General features: G+C 41.2%; 1 long non-coding RNA gene across 1 annotated transcript in view; it reads right to left on the bottom strand.

The window, feature by feature from the left end:
- Window positions 1–4,305: 4,305 nt before the first annotated feature.
- Window positions 4,306–8,226, bottom strand: part of LOC310893003 — a 56,003-nt gene continuing 52,082 nt past the window's right edge. The window contains exons 2-3 of the long non-coding RNA XR_014578640.1: window positions 5,457–5,572; window positions 4,306–4,529 (exon numbers count right to left, since the gene is read on the bottom strand). This is a non-coding gene — a long non-coding RNA (uncharacterized lncRNA). The remainder of the gene's footprint in view (window positions 4,530–5,456; window positions 5,573–8,226) is intronic.

Genomic DNA, 8,226 nt, shown 5'->3' with positions numbered 1-8,226 from the left:
TCACACAGCCTTGCTAGAACTGATTAGATTACTGAGACTTGACAGTTATTTTCCCTGTAACTGCAGTTGGCAGAAGACATTTTTGCATGAATCTGGGTGAAGGGATTGGCACTACAATGGTTTACACTGTATTATTATATTTTTAGGAAAGAAAAAATAAAAACGTTTTCTTTCAATGAAATGGCAAGCTATGAGAAAACCACAAGAAGTTGTGCAATTCTGATGATTATGAAATCTTCGCATTTTTTGCCTAGGATTTGAAGTATCTAGCTGCCAAGTCTGAAATCCATGTCCTTTTGTATCACAGTAGGCTAACTCCCTACTTACCACAGACATTATCCCACAACTTACTACAGAAAATGGAGCCAAAACAACATTGTATGGTCTACAAAGACTGTTAGCTAAGATATTAATCTATTAAATACCAAATCTCTGCTATTTCCCTTTATATATGATCTTCGTAATTGCGTAACACACTTCTTTTTTTTTTTTTTTTGAGTTTTGCTTCAACTCACTGCCTATCGAATCTGTTCCTTCTCTTTTTAGAAAAAAAAAAAAGGTTTTTTTTTTTTTTATGTTCCCAATTTTAATGTCTGGACCGCATTGGATCAGAGCCTACTGCAGCTGCAACTACTTACAACAGAGTGGTGTTTGAGGGAAAAGTTTACCAAAACTTCCTTTTTCCCACTATTCCCTCATGAGGGTCAGCACTTAAGCAGTAATTGTGCATGTTTCCCCTGATCTTAGTGGAGTTTTCTTTCTTGATGAATGGGACTTCAGGAGAAGAGCACTCAAGTGACTGCAGAAAAGAACATAAGCTGATTACACTCAAAATTGGCTGTTCGGTGTCCATAGCTGAAGAATGGTGCCATTATGTAATAAGCCTACGTACAAGTTCATCAAGCCGCTGTTTCATGGAGTGTGCATGTGAATGACTGCTGTTTGAGTTTGGCTGCTCTCACACCCAAACATCGTGGACAGATCTCTGGCTCCACTAGTGTCACCCTTCCCTCTCTTCTTTCTGTATTGGGCTTACATGGCAAGGGTTTGGTAGCAGGGGGCTGCAGAGCTGGCATCTGTGAGCAGAGCCCAGCAGCTGCCCCATGTCAGATCAGAGCCAGATCCAGCCGGCTCCCAAAGGGACCCGCTGCTGGCCAGAGCCAAGCCAGTGATCAACATTAGTTGAGTCTCTGTGAGAAAAGATTTAAGAAAGGGAAAAAACTGCGCTGTGACAGCAGCTGGGAGAGAGGAGTGAGAAGCAGCCCTGCAGACACCAAGGTCAGTGCAGAAGGAGGGCAGGAGGTGCTCCAGGCACAGAGCAGAAAGTTCCCCTGCGGCCTCTGGAGAGGCCCCTGGTGGAGCAGGCTGTCCCCCTGCAGCCCATGGGTCCCACACGGAGCAGATCTCCACGCTGCAGCCCGTGGAGGAGCCCCCGGTGGAGCAGGTGGATGTGGCCTGGAGGAGGCTGCGGCCCATGGAGAGCCCCCGTAGGAGCAGGCCCCGGGCCGGAGCTGCAGCCCGTGGAGAGGAGCCCACGCAGGAGCAGGGGGTCTGGGGGGAGCTGCCGCCTGTGGGGGACCAGTGTTGGAGCACTTTGCTCCTGACGGATGGACCCCGTGGTACAGAGCCATGTTGGAGCAGTGCTTGAAGAGCTGCTGCCTGTGGGAAGCGCCCGCAGGATCAGTTCAGGAAGGATGGTATCCCGTGGGAGGGACCCCATGGGGAGCAGGGGTAGAGAGTGACCGTGAAGGAGCAGCAGAGATGAAGTGTTAGGGACTGACTGCAACCCCCATTCCCAGTTCCCCTGCGCTGCTCTGGGGGAGGAGGTAGAAGAGGGTGGATGGGGGCGAAAGATGTTTTTAGTTTGCTTTTAGTTTCTCACTATGCTAGTCTGCTAGTGATAGGCAATACATTACACTAATCTCCCTATGCTGAATCTGTTTTGCTGGAGACAATAATTGTTGAGAGACCTCCCTGTCCTTACCTCAACCCTTGAGCCTTTTCCGTTGTATTTTCTCCTCCTTTCCTCCTTTTACTTTGAGGAGTGGGAGTGAGAGAGCGGTTAAAGTCAAGTTCAGTTGCCCAGCAGGGTAAAACCACCACAGTGATAAAACAGCTTGCTTTAGCCTCTTGCTTTAAGATAAATTCACACAAGAGACCAGTTTGTTGACAAATCTATCAGAAACATTTAAAGCATTTTAATTTGATTAGCTTGATTGCTTTCCCCAAATAAACTGTAATGTTCTACAGCTTTAGTTTACAGTGTGGTGCCAGAAATGAAAGGTTTTTAGCCTTCAGCTAGCAGTTCTTTTCTGGTATTTCTTTAATGACTGCAGTGCAAGGAGTATGGAGGTGTTAAATGAAGGAAGCTGATGGGAACATGCATTTAAAAGCTTTTCAAAATACACAAAGGATTTCTGAATTCTCATGGCCACTAAGTTTTCTTAAATATCAATCAATTGCAAGAGGACTAATCTAGCTTTTTTTTTTTTTTTTTTTTTTGTCGTTTACTCAGTAGTGGTCACTTTTCTCATATGTTCTTGAGTTAATAATGACCTGCAGAGCATGTAACATCACAAGGAATTTCTTCTTCTCACTGCTTGGACAAGAAAGAAATCGTTTGGTGTGCTGCCCTTCCCTGGCCTGTCCCTCAGCAACCCCACTTGTTAGCAGGTGGTAGATGTGGGGCTGTTCTCCTCAGTGACTTAAGAAGTCCTTGTCTTCTGCCACTGTGAAGTGTACGAGTGGTTTCAGAGTTTTAATTGGGTAACTCTGCTGGAGGTGAGGACAAGTGAAGACCTTCCTAGGCAGGGTGAGTGGGATATATGTGGCAAAGCAGGAGGAATCTGGAGGCAGCATGGCCATTTTGAGGAAACAGCATGAAAGGAAGGGAGCTACAGTGCTAAGGCTTGGGGCAGATGTGGGAGATAAGAACCTCATGTATTAGAGGGGTGACTCCTGACATTGTGGGGAGTGAAAAGGGCGTGAAACAGAGAATGTAGTTCTTGTGAGAAACATTTTTGCAGCCAGCTAATTGTGGGACCAATCTGGCTAGTGAGCTGCAGTTGGGTTTTAGTTTGATGATGTCATAGATAGAGACCCCTCTCTACCATTGATGATGTGACATCATAGCACAGATAGACAGCACTGAGAATTTAATTAATAAGGAATTGTTCTGTGAACATAATGATTAAAAATTGATTCTTGTGGATTTTTTTTTTCTCATTAAGCTAAAAAACTTATCCTTTAAACTTCAGTTCTGGATTTCCTAATATTATGGTAGAATTACACTGACATTAGCTAGGTTCATTTACATACTAATGTTTAAAATATTGGTAATCATTCATATTATTGTTTTGTGTAACTTAGGGAAATATAGAGGCCTGAAGGGTGTTGTTGGAGTGATTTACAATTAAAATTTTTCTGTAAAAATGGCACACTTGCTCCATGCATCAGATCTCTGTATATTGGGAATATGTTTATTTTACTGACAAGCCCCCTTTTTTTTTTTTTTTTTTTTACATGTTTTATAACAGTTGCTGTGCAAAAGAAGCATCCAGATAGTAAATTCAGTGATGGAAATTTGAGGATAAAATCTAATGTATTAATATATTTTTTTGTTTCCTCTGCCCTTCGCGTGTACTTTTCCTATGATTGTAGGCACTTTTGCACAGGAGCTATAGATTGCATTATGCCCTGGGCTGAAGTGCTATGTGAAGACAACCAAGACAGCTCTAAAGAAAACCAGCAACAATCTTGGCATGGTACTCAGGACAGTTAACTCTCTGACATACAAATTACAGTGGTTTGCACTAGGCCTTGTGACTGTGGTTAGCTATGTTCTGATTCTTGTTTATGGCTAGATCTTGTACCACCTCAATACACTGCCATCTGCATTTTTTTTGTGTTTATTCTGGATACTTGGAGAGCTTGTGGAGATCTAACTGGGTCCTAAGGGGACACACAGACACATTTAATATAGGTCTTGTGCATCATGACAAATAATAATAATTCCTGTTCAACTGTGAAATTCTGGTGTCATTTAAACCTATACACCCCATTCGAAACGACAGGATTTGGATGTAAATTTTATCATTGGAATCTTTAGGTCTAGTCTTAAGCCTGTTGGATATATTTTAGTGGATATATTTCCACAAACTTCAAAAGGTGCTTGTGCCAATTCTTTGACATATATGTGAGAAAACACATGAATAAGCAAGGCTGGCACAAATATGAGAACATTTACTATCTGTAAACTGAACAGATACAACACACACAAAAAAAATAGAAACATAATACCTGTTCCACAATTTATATTTTAAGGTCAGAATCTTACTTTCACAACCAAACATTCACCTTTACAAATAGATTTAGTTAAGGACAAGGTAGGTAAATAAGTCTTTCTTTTCAGATATATGTAGATACCTGAGTTGAATCTTAACAGCTTATGTCCTTAACTTTCCTTTGGGAGAAGATAGACCAAGATTCCTGATGTTGTCAGTGTAGGGAATTACTTCAGTTCCTTCCTCCTGTGAGAGGAATGACAAAAATAGTATAGGTATTCTCCAGATACCAGAGGAGGAGGAAGTTACACCTATTAGTAGTGTGAAGAATAATATAGTCATCCTTGGCTTTTCCTCCCTGGAAATGACTTCAGGGATAGAAAACTGTTAAAGCACATGTGACTCTGTGTCTCTCCTTTGGCCATCTAAGAGATTAAAACAGGGAATGGTTATACCTCTGTTACCTTGCTGCTCATATAGAGCCATACATTTTGTAGCAAAATTAAAGAGAACCTTTAAAACACATTCTATGGTATAGTCACCAGAGCTGTGCTGCTAGAACTTAACCACTTCATTACATGTTTTTTTTAAACTCTGGCCAAGAGTATAACAAAGCAGATTGTGCAACATTCTGTTTTTATGGTTTCTGTATAAACATATTAAATAGAATTTTTCTTAATGATGCAGTCATTTATTAATAACAAAAAGAGAATTTATACATCTGTTTTGTTAGTGACTTTCAGAAATTCTGATTATGACAAACTTGCAAGATTAACTCCAAACATTCTAGTTCTAAACATTGCTACATTACTAGTGCTTAGTGAGACTCAGGCCCTGCCAATTCCACTCCAGGCTTTCAGAACAGATAGTCCTTGGTGAAGTCATATCTTTCTGCACATTCATTCAAAGCATGGTCTCATTTTTTGTTCTCTAACCTGATGTCAGGACCATTCCTATCTCTTTCCCATCCCTGATTTCTCTTCCCAATCCCTTTTCTCTGGCACAGGCACTTCAGGCACTTCTATTTCCTTTTTTTTTTTTCCCCTTTTTTTCCCTCATCTTCCTTCTCATCTACATCTCCTTACAATTGTCTTCCACTCATACTTTTTTCTTTCTTGACTCCACAGTACTTCTCACCAGCCCTTCTTCACCTCCACAGATGACTTTCCTCACCTAGTCACCATCACATCTTGCCTTGTCTCCACTCCTTTGAAAGAGTTGTTTGCTTTCTCTTTCCAGGCTCTCAAATCTTCCCATCTCATTCCAGTAGGCACTATAACCAGCATCACCTGTTGGTTAAAAATTTGAATACTTCAGCACTGTGTGTGCTTACATTTCTCCTTGCATACTTCCAGTCCCCTGAATTAGTTTCTTGGCACCAGTCCTTTAGAACTGCCACAGTTTTGGCAGGACTGAGTCCCTCTGCTAGGCTGAGATCAACTGTCAAAATGTTCCTCTGTGCTTCTTCCCAAGCAGAGTCCAGCTCATTGTGCATTCCCAGGCTGCACTTCTTGAAGTTAGCCCTGCACACAACAGCACCTCCCCGTCTTCATATTCAAGAGTGGGGTAGTCCAAATTCTGTTCCAGGGTATGGGACACCTGGATATGATTCCTATATCTTCCCATGGTCCAGTTTCTGCAGAGCACTCTGCAGTAAAGTACTTTATACTACTGAGGCAGTTGACTAACACTAGTCTTGAGCCCATAGTTTGCTTCAATGCATGAACAGTGTGCACAATGGGAGAACTCAGGCTCTAAGTGAGCTATGTTAACAGCAAAGACATACCCTTTCAGTCTCTCCTGTTGCATCTGTTTCTTTTTATATGGAATAATTGCATATTACATGGGTGGAGAGAGAAGAAGGTGAGTGAGTGAAAGACAAGAATGTGTTCAAAACTTGTGAGTCTACCGTCTGGAATGGCTGCATAAAAAAAGAACATAATATATATACAGCACAATAAATGACTGAATGACATGACTGATACAAGGGGAGAGTGCCCTCCTTTTAGTACATGTAGGAATTCATATTGCTGCAAGTGGCAGTGTTGCTGCAGAACACTTCTTACAGATATCAGACAACACTGTTTAAAATATTTTTATTTTTTTTTGGAAAGCATTATCCTCTGTCATTTTTTGTATAAATGTCAGAATAATAATTCCAGAGACCAATAGTATGTGGTGTTTACTGCAATCTAGATATGTGTATACAATTAAGAAAATCTTATGCAAAAAAATACACATCACATCCTAAAAATCTTCCATCTTCTCCCTTGATCAAACAAATTTAAAAGGAAAAAAAAAGCCACAGTCACATTGATGATAATCTTACTTTGTGTCATTACTAATTCCATTTTTTTACACTTTTTACTTTCTAAATCATAGTGGCCCCCATTACTCCATTTCTTTTGGGAGTTAGATCTAAAATGGTTCTTTACATTCTTTTACAGTCTGCTTAAATTCTCTTACTACATCCTCACATCAACTTAAATTTTGTCTCTGTTCTTAGAGCCCTGTACTCCACTAATATAAACTGGCATACTCTGTTCTCAGTTAAACTGCACAGATTATACCAGCTGAGTTTTTGTTTCCTAGCTTTTGCACATAAATAATACCTGTGAATAACAGTCATTTTCTCTAACCATATCTTAATTAAAAAATAAAAAATAAAAAATCTTGGGTGTCTTCCTCCTTCAAGCGTTTTAAAATGTTGTGGTTCTTGAACAATTTCCAGTTTGTCTATATTTTTATTTTTCTGACATTAGACAGTAATGGAGAAAGAAACTTTTACTTCCCCACAGTGTGACTTAGAATCACAGAATGGCTCGGGTTGGAAGGAACCTTAAAGATCATGTGGTTCCAACCCTCCTGCCATGGGCAGGGATGCCACCCACTAGATCAGGTTGCCCAGGGCCTCGTCCAACCTGGCCTCGAACATGTCCTGGAATGGGGCATCCATAATCTCTCTGGGCAAACTGTTCCAGTGCCTTACCACCCAGTGAGTAAAGAATTTCTTTCTAAAATCTAATCTAAATCTCCCCTCTTTTAATTTAAAGTCATTCCCCCTTGTCCTATCACTATATGCTAGTGTAAAAAGTCACTCTCCGTCTTTTTTATAAGCCTCCTTTAAGTACTGAAAAAGCTGCCACGAGGTCTCTCCGAAGCCTTGTCTTCTTCAGGAACAAGATCCCCAGCTTCATAGGAGAAGTGCTCCTACGTTTCGTCATAGGAGAGGTGCTCCAGCCATCTGATCAACTTTGTGGCCCTCCTCTGGACCTGCTCTAACAGATCCACATCCTCCTTGTGCTGGGGGCTCCAGGCCTGGATGCAGTACTCCAAGTGGGGCCTCACAAGGGCAGAGTAGAAGGACACAATCACCTGCCTCAGCTTGGTGACCACTCCTCTGTTGATGCAGCCCAAAATGCAGCTGGCCTTCTGGGCTGCAGGTGCTCACTGCTGCTGGTCACGTGGAGCTTTTTGTCCACCAGAACCCCTGAACTGATTCCTCTCTGTGTGAAACCTAAGTTATTCTAGCATTTTTGCTGCCAAATCTTTCACATTTAATTTGTTGAACAAGGTGTCTTTAAGAGATACAGCACCTCTCAACAAGTATCTCGTCTCTGGATTTCCTTCTCCAAAATGTATTGTAGTTACTTTCATTTGGATCAGATTCTGATAATCATGATAAAGCTATTACAATTGGCATCTTACTTTGTCAAGACTAACACTAATACAAGGTGATATTCAATGTAAGTCTAACAGAGTCTGTTTTTTGTTGTACTCTGTCCATGTTTCCACTATTCTGCTCCTTATAGTAATCTATTATTCTCAAATATGTTGGAGGTCCTAAGTGAGTACTACCTGTGAGTTTTGCATTTTAGCTTTTACATGTTGCTGATATTCCAGTAAATGGTAAGTGGTATTTGCAGACAGCTCAAAGGACTAA

Source organism: Anser anser (genome assembly GCF_964211835.1).
Source record: "Anser anser genome assembly, chromosome: 1".
Classification (NCBI taxonomy): Eukaryota; Metazoa; Chordata; class Aves; order Anseriformes; family Anatidae; genus Anser; species Anser anser.
Note: the sequence above shows the minus strand (reverse complement) of the source record. Positions and strands in the feature narration are given on the sequence as shown.